The sequence below is a fragment of the Pristiophorus japonicus genome, chromosome 5, assembly GCF_044704955.1.
Source record: "Pristiophorus japonicus isolate sPriJap1 chromosome 5, sPriJap1.hap1, whole genome shotgun sequence".
NCBI classification, from domain to species: domain Eukaryota; kingdom Metazoa; phylum Chordata; class Chondrichthyes; family Pristiophoridae; genus Pristiophorus; species Pristiophorus japonicus.
Window position 1 is genome coordinate 252269124 of NC_091981.1, and position 12422 is coordinate 252281545.

Here is a 12422-nt window from a genome sequence, read left to right on the forward strand (position 1 = left end):
TAGTTGTGAGCCTAGTGGATGAACTGGTAATGTGTAGTGTGATTGTTAAACCTTTGTTAATAAACCAACTATTTCTTAATAGCATTGTGTTGCTATGAATTCTTAAGCAAAGAACCCATGAAACAAATGCATTACAGATGGTAATTTACTGCTGTGCAGCATCACTAAAGCCTCCACAGACTGATGTGGTGGAAGAATGTTCCCAATGTTGGGGAAGTCCAGAACCAGTCTAAGGATAATGGTTAAGCCATTTAGGATCGAGATGAGGAGAAACTTCTTCACCCAGAGAGTGGTGAACCTGTGGAATTCTCTACCACAGGAAGTTGTTGAGGTCAATTCACTGAATATATTCAAAAAGGAGTTAGATGTAGTCCTTACTGCTCGGGGGATCAAGGGGTATGGCAAGAAAGCAGGAATGGGGTACTGAAGTTGCATGTTCAGCCATGAACTCATTGAATAGCGGTGCAGGCTCGAAGGGCTGAATGGCCTACTCCTGCACCTATTTTCTATGTTTCTATGTCTATGTTTCTAAATCAGGAGCTCAATGCACTAGTGGAAAGGAAGCGCAAGGAAATTAAACCTGCATTATACGACTCCATGAAGATGTACGCTAGTGTGCCAGTGTGATGTGTTACATCTCTAACTTTTCTTTAATGTTCTATGCCTTTGAGACTGTGCAATAAATATAAGCTAAACATTATTTATTAGCTCATGAAAAATGAGTACAATAACCCACCTATTAAACCATACTTTCAGCTTCCTCCTGATTGTACTCTTCCCAGGACCTCCATCATAACATGACTACAGCAACTCTTTCCCACTTCCTATTTCTGCTATTTACAGTTCTCCTATGTACCTGGAACCTGAAACATCCCCCTTACCATCTTCCTCAGTAACCTGGGCTCTGGGGGAGCGGGGGGGAATTAATAAATAACAAATATATAATAGTAATAAAGGCAACTGATTTAATCTTCACAGAAATATGCAATCATGGAAATGGTCCTGGAAATATCACTTATGCTCCACAATATTGTATGGTCAAAATGCAATCTGACTTATTCAATCACTGTAACTTAGTGGATTTGATAATACATGGCATAAAACCACATGCTCTCCAACTCATCATGAGCAATGTCACAAGAGATCTGCTAGTGATGTATTAAAGGTCTTGCAGATAACACACGCAGATAGCATTTACTTCTTAGAACACTTGTCTGTCACACGTTTCCATCACACCTAAACATCCTGGGGTAGAGTTTCCACTTCGGGTGCAAAATGCATTCAAAATTACATTGGTCAAGTTACAGTTCAAGTTTCCACCAAAATTAATTTGCATAGATAAAATCTTCAATGAATCAACACAATTATGGCAGTGTAATAGAACATAATCATTTCTTTTCTTTTTCTTTCCATTAACAAATATTCCTTAATGTATTTAAGAGTGTTAACATAATAACATAATAACATAAGAAATAGGAACAGGAGTAGGCCATACGGCCCCTCGAGCCTGCTCCGCCATTCAATAAGATCATGGCTGATCTGATCATGGACTCAGCTCCACTTTCCGCCCGCTCCCCATAACCTCTTATCCCCTTATCGTTTAAGAAACTGTCTATTTCTGTCTTAAATTTATTCAAATGTCCCAGCTTCCACAGCTCTCTGAGGCAACGAATTCCACAGATTTACAACCCTCTGAGAGAAGAAATTTCTCCTTATCTCTGTTTTAAATGGGCGGTCCCTTATTCTAAGATCATGCCCTCTAGTTCTAGTCTCCCCCATCAGTGGAAACATCCTCGCTGCATCCACCTTGTCAAGCCCCCTCAAAATCTTATACGTTTCAATAAGATCACCTCTTATTCTTCTGAATTCCAATGAGTACAGGCCCAATCTACTCAACCTTTCCTCATAAGTCAATCCCCTCATCTCCGGGATCAACCGAGTGAACCTTCGCTGAAATGCCTCCAAAGCAAGTATATCCTTTCGTAAATATGGAAACCAAAACTGCACGCAGTATTCCAGGTGTGGCCTCACCAATACCTTGTATAGCTGTAGCAAGACTTCCCTGCTTTTATACTCCATCCCCTTTGCAATAAAGGCCAAGATTCCATTTGCCTTCCTGATCACTTGCTGTACCTGCATACTATTCTTTTGTGTTTCATGCACAAGTACCCCCAGGCTGTACTGCGGCACTTTGCAATCTTTCTCCATTTAAATAATAACTTGCTCTTTGATTTTTTTCTGCCAAAGTGCATGACCTCACACTTTCCGACATTATACTCCATCTGCCAAATTTTTGCCCACTCACTTAGCCAATCTATGTCCTTTTGCATATTTTTTGTGTCCTCCTCACACATTGCTTTTCCTCCCATCTTTGTATCATCAACAAACTACATTACACTCAGTCCCTTCTTCCAAGTCGTTATATAGATTGTAAATAGTTGGGGCACCCTACTAGTTACTGGTTGATATAGCTGAAAATGGGTTTATCAACAAAAATAAGCATTTTTAATCAGGATATCCAGCCCTCTACCTGTGAGTAACCTGATTTAAAATAATTGAAAATTACTTAAAAAAAATATTGTGGACTATTTAATAGATTCATTACATAGAAACATAGAAATTTAGAAAATAGGGCAGGAGTAGGCCATTCGGCCCTTCTAGCCTGCACCGCCATTCAATGAGTTCATGGCTGAACATGCAACTTCAGTACCCCATTCCTGCTTTCTCGCCATACCCCTTGATCCCCCTAGTAGTAAGGACTTCATCTAACTCCTTGGTGTACACTAGTGTACATTGGTGTACACTAGTCAGCATCTTAGTAAATGAAATATTTTTTGTTATGAAAAAACTTTAAAAACATGCCTACCAGTGCCCGTGTGCCGAAGAAAATACGTACAATATGAAGAGCTTCCCCTAACCAGCGCAATCGGTGGAATCTCACAATTGTGAGCTGGGTGCATTGTCAGTTTTGTGGGAGGAGCCCAATCCAGCTGAATTGAATCATGAACCAGCATAAAAGATCACGGAAAACAAGTGGTTTTGGCTGCAACTCATGTACAGTTAAAATGCTGCGATCTTTTGCACTGGTTGAGCCGATTCTGCCTGAATTGTGCTGATATTACTAGCGGAAATGAACGGAAACTCTTCTATTTCCAAGCCAATTTATTGTACGTTTCTTGATTGGTTCACACTTTCCATTTGACTGACTTCAGCTCTGAGCCCTTCCAGTTGCCAATTTGCACCTCAACAACAACCACAACTTGTAGTTATATAGCACCTTTAACGTAGTGAAACGTCCCAAGCTGCTTCACAGGGGTATTATGAGTCAGAAAATTTGACACCTAAGGAGAAATTAGGGCAGGTGACCAAAAGCTTGGTCAAAGAGGTAGGTTTTAAGGAGCATTTTGAAGCAAGAAAGAGAGGTGGAGAGGTTTAGGCAGGGAATTCCAGAGCTTAAGGCCTCGGCAACAGTAGGCATGGCCACCAATGGTTGAGCGATTATAATCAGGGATGTTCAAGAGGGCAGAATTATGGGAGCACAGACATCTTGGGAGGTTTGGGGGCTGGAGGAGATTACAGAGCTAGGGAGGGGCGAGGCCATGGAGGGATTTGAAAATAAGGATGAAAATTTTGAAATTGAGGTGTTGTTTAACCTGGAGCCAATGGAGGTCAACGAGCACAGGGGTGATGGGTGTGCGGGACTTGGTGCGAGTCAGGACACGGGCTGCCGAGTTTTGGATCACCTCTAGTTCACGTAGGGTAGAATGTGGGAGGCTACCAGGAGTGCGCTGGAATAGTCAAGTCTAGAGGTAAAAATGAGGCATGGGTGAGGGCTTCAGCAGCGGATGATCTGAGGCAAGGGTGGAGACGGATGATATTACTAAGATGGATATAGGCGGTCTTAGTTATGCTGCGGATATGTGGTTCAAAGCTCATTTCAGGGTCAAATATGACACCAAGGTTGCAAACAGTCTGGTTCAGCCTCCAAGATAGATGGTGCTGTTCTTCCAGTGCCATCTGTGTGAGGCCTATGAAATGGGCATCTTGCCTGCATCTAAGCTGCCTGAGTGCTCTCTGGGCTCTTCTGTGCTCCCTTCTGCCACCTGTGGTCACTCCAGCCCCGCACGCCCCGAGAGCTGGTCATCATCATCATCATCATAGGCGGTCCCTCGAAACGAGGATGACTTGCTTTCACGCCAAAAAAGGATGAGTTCACAGGTGTTTCGAATGAAGGACCCGAACTACATCTTCAAGGGTGGAAGATGCCTGTGCTTGGATTTTTTTTTTAACATGTGGTGGCCGTTGCACACTAGCCACCACGCGGGCGTGACAGAGCTAGGTCTTGGTCCAGTGGCAAGGATTACTCAAGACGACTGGAGACCAGCTCTGCTACACAGACCTAGTGTGCACACATATCATAGTGTGGGCTGGCCCGTGCTGCCTCTGGCCCCGAACTCACGCCTCCCCTGGGCCCCGATCACATCCCTCCACAGTCTCTCACTGCTCCTTCGCCCCGATCTCGCCGCTTCTGCTGTATCTGCCCATGCTCCAATCACCGACCTGGACCTTGATGACGTCACTCTTCGCTGCTGTCGCCCTCCTGCACCAGCTCACGCTGCTCCCTGAAGTAGTTGGCCTCCACGCCACTCTTGGGCCGTTCACCTCCGCTCCTTTTATGGCCCCTTTTATAGTAAAACAGTGAGATTAAATAGCTTTTGGGTCCACAGCAGTAAGTGGTCAAATGTCTATGGAGGCAAAATTGCCCTGTGCCCCGAATGAGGGCGACAACCAGCTAGGGCTAGAACTGGACAATAAATGATGGTCTTGCCAGCGACATTCCAGGAATGAATAAAAAACAATCATAAGGTCAACAGTAATTTCTAGCACAATAAGCTGCATTTTGCTTAGTAACCAATCATAGTTTCATTTGATATAAGTTCACATCACAGGAGGTGGCCATTTGGCTCATCATATATGTGCCAACATTTTGCTATAGCAATCCCACACTCTTTTGCGCTTTCCCCATTGCCCTATATCACCTGCTTCAAATAGATTTTTCAGTTTTCACTTAAAAGAAGCAATGGTCTCTACCTCAACTATACCCTGTGTCAAAGCATTCCATGCTCCAACAAGCCTGTGCTTAAAGAAATTTACCCTACTCTCCTCACTTAAGTAATAATTTTAAATTGATGGTCCCTTATCATCAACTCCCCAACCAGAGGAAATACTTCCTTTATTTTCATTCTATTGAAACCGTTCATAATTTAAAAAATCTCTAATAAAGCCCCCGGTAGACATAAAGGTAGCCTAGTATTGAAAATTTAACAATGCCAAATTAAAACATCATCATAGGTAGTCCTTCGAAGCGAGGATGACTTGCTTCCACGCCAAAAAGGGATGAGATTACAGGTGTTTCAATGAAGGACCTAATATTCCAGATCCTGAACTACATCTTGAAAGGTGGAAGATGCCTGTGCGTGTATTTTTTTAACGTGTGGTGGCCGTTTCACACCAGCCACCACACGGGCTTGACAGAGAAAGGTCTTGGTCCAGTGGCAAGGATTAATCAAAACGACCCATGAGCCTTCATCAGTGATCCCAGAGCTCAGTACCTTCCACTTCCTCAACTGTATTCCAACACCTTACGGAATCCTGGGCTTCATAAATAGAGCTATAGAGTACAAAAGTGTGAAAATTATGATGCACCTGTACAAAACATTTGTTCGGCCCCAATTGGAGTACTGTGTCCAATTCTGGGCACCACACTTTAGGAAGCATGTGAAGACCTTAGAAAAGGTGCAGAAAAAGATTTAAAAGAATGATTCCAGGAATGAGGAACTTCAGTTATATTGATAGACTGGAGAAGCTGGGGTTGTTCTCCTTGGAGCAGAGAAGATTGAGAGGAGATGATAGAGGTGTTCAAAATCATGAGGGGTCTGTACAGAGTAGTTGGAGAGAAACTGTTCCCATTGGCAGAAGGGTCGAGAACCAGAGGACATAGATTTAAGGTGATTGGCAAAAGAACCAAAGGCGACGCAAGAAAAAACTTTTTTTCACAGCGAGTGGTTAAGATCTGGAATGCACTGCCTGAAAGAGTGGTGGAGGAAGACCCAGTTTCATATTTTAAAAGAGAGTTGGATAAGAGTCTGAAGGAAAATAATTTGCAAGGCTACAGGGAAAGGGCAGGTGAGTGGGACTAGCTGAGAATCGGCAAGGGCTCAATGGGCCGATGGCCTTATTCTGTGATGTAACCATTCTATGGTTCTATTACCGAAGAACCTGAACACTGGGAGATGAAACTTAATGCAGACAAGAGGGAGCAGCGTGTGGCGGCCCGGCCTGGAAATCGATGTGGTCCTGGGGCCACTGGAGGGAACAGCATGTAGCAGCAGGAGGGCGAAGGCTACGAAGCCAGGTCGCTGATTGCAGTGCAGGCAGGCACAGCAGGAGGGGCGAAGGAGTGGCAAGAGTCCGAAGAGGGAAGTAACTGGGGCCCAGGAGAGGCGTGAATCTGGGGCTCAGAAGAGGCGAGGGCACAGGGGGCAGCACGGACCAGCCCACACTGTGATATGAGCTGGTCTCCAGTTAGTCTTGGGTAATCATTGCCACTGGACCAAGACCTAGTTCTGTCAAGCCAGTGTGATGGCTGGTGTGCAACAGCCACCACACGTTAAAAAATTCCAAGCACAGGCACCTTCCACCCTTCACGATGTAGTTCGGGATCTGGAATATTAGGTCCTTCATTGAAACATCCCTTTTTGGCGTGGAAGCAAGTCATCCTCGCTTCGAGGGACTGCCTATGATGATGACTGCACAAAGGAGGGAATACATGGAGTCCACCAATTGTGTTGAAATAGCTTAAGAATGACACAGATAAAGAACCAAGTGATCTTAATAGACAACATGTCCAACCAATACAGAGCAGCAAGCAATAAAACCATCAGGATCAGCAACTTCACAGAAAATTCGCTCCAAATACAGGTACATTCGATATAAATGGTGCACTGAACACACATTTAAATTTAAATATCCTGTTAAATTCAGCATAATTAAATGCACACAATTGCCACCAGATGGAGTAAGTCTACAAACTTTATAAAAAAACGAATTTAACTTTGTGTTTCAAAATTCTAATTATGCTTTAAAGATTTATTTTTGTATTTAAAAAATACATACTAAAAACACAAAAGATATAAAGACAACACAAAAGATAAGTGTGCTCAGATGGGAACCATTTACATGAACTGGCCGGTTAGCTCAGTTGGTTAGAGCGTGGTGCTAATAACGCCAAGGTCGCGGGTTCGATCCCCGTACGGGCCATTCATTTTTTTTTTCTTTTCAGAAATGTTAATTTCATTATACAAAAGTTATGGAAACAAGATATCAGCGTATATCAAAGAATTACACATTCATAGAATCTGCAGGGTAGCCACGATTGGTGAACAGGATAGAATAAGTGAACACGAAACATTCACGTATTCCTTCTGCAATACAGGGTACAGGATAAATTCAGAGCTGCCTGGCTGAGGCTAACGTCCGACCACCCCAGCTATCTGTGGAGTGATTATATCAGAAAGGTGTTGGAGGATTTTGGGGAGAGAAGGAAATAAAGGAAAGGGACTGGAAGGGATTTGTTAGATCATTGGTGAGGCAGTTTTAAGAATCACCACCCTTCGGGAAAGGAAGTGAAAAGTAAGTTCATAGTTCATAATTCTGGTCAGCACACTCAACCAATATTGTTGAGAAGATTCTGTGCAGAAAATCTGACGGGGAAGGCCATTCAGAAAGGCAAAGTGAGTCTGTAGAAATTCATCTTGTCATGTATCCTACATGATTACTGCTTGCAGTATTACAAGGTGTGCCACCAGAGGGCACAGCAGTGGGAGACTTGCAGGTTACCTGTAGAGGTGTGCTTGGCCCAGTATAAAAGGCAGACCACCATGTGTGATCCTCACTCTGAAGTTATCAATAAAGGACTAAGGTCATTACAGTTCAATACAACACATTGCCTTGTGGAATCATTATCAGAGCATTTAAAGACATAACAATTGGCGACGAAATTACGGACATTCACGCAAAAATGGCTACCCTTGGTACGTTGCAGCAGTTAGCCGATGGTGATGATTGGGATGCCTTTGTGGAGAGGCTCGACCATTTCTTCACAGCAAACGACCTGGCAGGCGACAATCCGGTCACACTAGCTGATAAGCGCAGAGCTATCCTACCAACTAGTTGTGGGCCCACTGTCTAGGGCCTCGTCAGGGACTTGCTGGCACCAGCCGAAGGCAACGACCAAGACGTACGAGGAGCTCATAACGCTAATCCAAGAGCAACTCAAGTCCAAGAAGAGCATCCTCACAGCCAGACACCGTTTCTACACCCACCGGCGGCCTGAAGGTCAGGAAATCGCGAAATATGCGGCAGACCTCAAGAGGCTGGTGGCACCGTGTGATTTTGGCAACCACCTCACCGAGCGCTGCGGGACATTTTTGTCATTGGAATCGGCCACGAGGGCCTTCTTCATAAGCTACTGTCTGCGGATACCACAGTCACACTGCAGAAGGCCATCTCCGTGAGCCAGGCATTCATGACCTCGATGTGCGGCTCAAGACAGATGACTCAACCTCAGGACTCAAATCTGGCAACTGCTGTGCACAGAGTGGCGCCTTTTAGAGGCTGGACTATAGAATGTGGACCTTCTCAGGGAAGAGAGAACAGACCCCCGAGTCCCTTAAGTCAGAGTCCACCAAGGGGGGCTAGTCGAGTAGCTCCATGCTGGCGTTGTGGAGGGAATCACAGGGCTCACCAGTGCGTTTTAAAGACTATGTGTGTAAAGGCTGCAGCACAAAGGGCCACCTCCAGCGAATGTGTAAGAGAAATATGACTCACTGTGTTGATGAAGTCTGCAGATGGCCATGAATCCAGCGCGGATTATGAAACGATAGTCAGAGAGGCAGCTCAGCCCCACGATGAGGTATATAGCATGTTTACCTGCACCACCGAGTGTTCCCTGTTGAGGATGGAAGTTGAGATAGATGGAGTTCCAGTCTTCACGGAAGTGGACACGGGGGTGAGCCAGTGAGTAATAAATCAAGAAGCCTTTGAGAGGCTATGGGATAATCAAGCCTAACGACCCAAATTGGTCCTGGTTCAGGCAAAGCTGCGCTCTGACATCGATGAACTTATCCCAGTCATTGGTAGTGCGGATGTAAAGGTACTCCATGATGGCGTGGTACACAAGTTACCTCTGTGGATTGTTGCAGGTGATGGACCAATGCTACTCGGAAGAAGGTGGATGGAGAAAATCCATTGGTAGTAGGAAGACTTCATCCCTCCAGCGATCGACGTCCTCCACGCTCGGAGGCAAAGCAAGCCCTCACTTGAGGGTGGACCCGGCACCAGAGAGCAGACCAGCACAGCACCCGAGGCACAGACCGCTCAGCACGACTGCGTAGAGATGATCCAGCTGAGACGACCCGAAACCACCTTCCAGGCTCCGGAGGAAGAAAATCGGATCCAAAGGCGACTTCTCAGCTTCGGTGGCAGAACCCGGGGCGAATAGGATCTCCGCAGTCGACATCATGGATGGAGGAAAGATGGCGCCCAAACTACGAGGTGAGGTGCTGAAGAAAAAGATGGCGGCGGCCAGACCACGAGGTGCAGCATTGATGGAGCAACACGTGGCACCAAATGGAGAAGAAGATTGGGGTAAAGAAAGCAAGGCTCTCTTAAAAGAGGCCTGCAACCCACTACACTTAAAGGGACAGTTCCACATTTTCAAACAATGTAAGAGCAACTGTGAGTTAGATGTAAAATGTGCAATTGATGATCAGAATTGTGTGCATGCAATAAACAAAGAAGAGTCTCAATGTAATAGCAACTGTGAGCCAGATGTAAGTTGTGAAATTGATGATCAGCGTTGTGTACATGCAATAAGCAAAGAAAAGTCGCGCGATCGCGATCGGAGCTACAGGTTATTTACAATGAGTAATGAAATGTTGTGTGATGTAGGATTTCAACTGCACTCAGTCAATGCAGTGGGCAGACACCCATCGGGAGCACACAGGTCCAGCGAGCTACCCAATGTCGTAGCCTGTGTCCCTGGGACCAGAGTTATGCACCATGGAGTGTGGCCACAAGCAGCCAATACATACAAGCTGCAGAGCCAGCGATCTCAGGAGGGCAACGGCAGCAGTATCGATACCCTGCCCCTGATCGGCTCCACCTCTCAGGCACCCGATGGCACCAACCTCCACGAGCCTGAAAGAGCAAACTGTGCTAAGGCGCAGCCCCCAGACCCCATTGCCACCAAGGCCATACCCGGGAACAAAGGGTCACCCGCAGCAGTTCTCCCAAAGGGGACTGGGACCAGCCAGGATCCCAAACTAAATAACGCCCAGGCAAACGAGTCAGCAGTTCCCTGTGCACTGCTAGACGACAGTTCCTCAGGGAGCAGCAGTGACCCAGGGTGCAAAGAAAGGACAGGGAGGTCACAGGCATCTGTGAACCTGCCCCACGCTAGGAGCAACAGCAACAGCCCCGAGAGCAGGGAACTCGAGCCAACCGGGTTCCCACTGCCAGCACTGGGCACCACGCCGCTACCAGCAATCTGGAACTAGCTTGTCCATACGCACCGTCTACCTATCCCCAGTACATATCAACAATGTATCTCACCAGTCGAATGTACTTGCCTCACAACTGAACCACAAATGTAATGCAAACTTTTTTTTCCGGACTTGAATGTATATGAATGTAATGAGCTTCCGGCATAATCTATATGTGGGGGGGAGAGAATGACGTAGTCATGGACACACACGAACAGAAACCACCAGCACTCCACTGCCAACGAAACACCAACCACTCACCCAAGATAGAAACGACCCACCAAGGGTCAACCAGATAGAGCTAAGCCCAGAGCACAGTCAATGCAGAGGCGATTTGCACTAAAGGCTTGGGGGAGAGTGATGTCATGTATCCTACATGGTTACTGCTTGCGCTATTACAAGGTGTGCCACTACAGGGCACCGCAGTGGGAGACTTGCAGGTTTCCTGTACACATGTGCCTGTCCCAGTATAAAAGGCAGACCACCATGTGTGATCCTCACTCTGGAGTTATCAATAAAGGACTAAGGTCAAGTACAGTTCAAGTACAACACATTGCCTTGTGGAGTCATTATCAGAGCATCTAAAGACATAACACAACTTGCATCAGCCTGGATTGCCATGTTGTACAACACGTGGTTCCACACCAATTGGGATGGGATCACATCACTGGAATTCTCCAATGCATGGTAAATAACAGAAAATTATTTCCTGTTACACAGCCTCCTTATATAATTAAAAGTCTAGTGCTTGCATATAACATGCATCCATTGTGTTACACCTTTCAAACCTAAAAGTGTGGCCTTAGAGGTGTTACATTTCCAAAGTGGATAGGGTACAAAAAAATTGTGATGGGCTCAAACTGAATACCTGATTTACAAAGTGTGAGGAACGAATTACCAGCAGAAAACTGAACAAAGATACCCTCCATCTTTTCCAAGTTGCCATTCACAAACCAGCAAGTACTACAAAATAGACCAGGCAAAGTTGTGCAATTTCTTCACAGGGCCTTACTTATTAATCGTCTACGTTTACAGCATTTAGAACACAAACACATTAAAAATTCTTTAAAAAAGAACTAAACTTACCATAAAACTGGTTATTTAATGTTATAAATGCTGCAAGAAGTTTCCCCACATACACCTGCTCTTCAATGATAGAAGTGTTACAATATGATTGAAGTGTTTACAATTATGAAAAGTGTGAAAGGTTGATAGAAGCAGCCTGTTTCTAGTAGTTCAGGGATGAAGAACGAGGCACATAGATACATGATTAAATATAAGAGATTTAGAACGGAGGGCAGGAAAAAAAATTACATAGTTGTCAGTCTGTTAAATTCTGCTTCATTATCAGAAGTTATTGTGAATGGAGTTGAACACTGTAGAATCATCAACGTATGATGATGGGAAGGTCATTGATGATGCAAGTGATGATGGTTGGGTTGAAGTTATGTCCTGGGGCTGTGATGATCAGCATCCAATTACCACAACTATCTTCCTTTGCATTAATTATGCCTCTTTTAATTAAAACCTATAAGGGTTGCCCCAGTGTCATCAGCCCAAAAATCTAAAAAATGTGCTCCCTTTTTAGAGACTTCAAAAATATTTTGCGTTAAGGTATGCCTCCAGCCATGAGCCTCCATTTTTCCCTTTGAACCAGTTTTGCTTGGGATTATTCATGCCAAACTCTGCCCAATACTGCCTTGATGTTGAGGAGAGCAACTCTGGTATTCAACTCTTGTCCATGTCCGGATCCAGGCTGTGGTGAGGTTTGGAGCCAAGTGTTTCTGTTGGAACCTGATCTGAGCTTTGGTGAGCAGG

The 12422-nt window shown here is 45.1% G+C and overlaps 1 non-coding gene across 1 annotated transcript; it reads left to right on the forward strand.

The window, feature by feature from the left end:
• Window positions 1–7246: 7246 nt before the first annotated feature.
• On the forward strand, window positions 7247–7320 carry trnai-aau (transfer RNA isoleucine (anticodon AAU)). The gene has a single exon. It is a non-coding gene; the product is annotated as a tRNA-Ile (tRNA).
• The last annotated feature ends 5102 nt before the right edge of the window (window positions 7321–12422 follow it).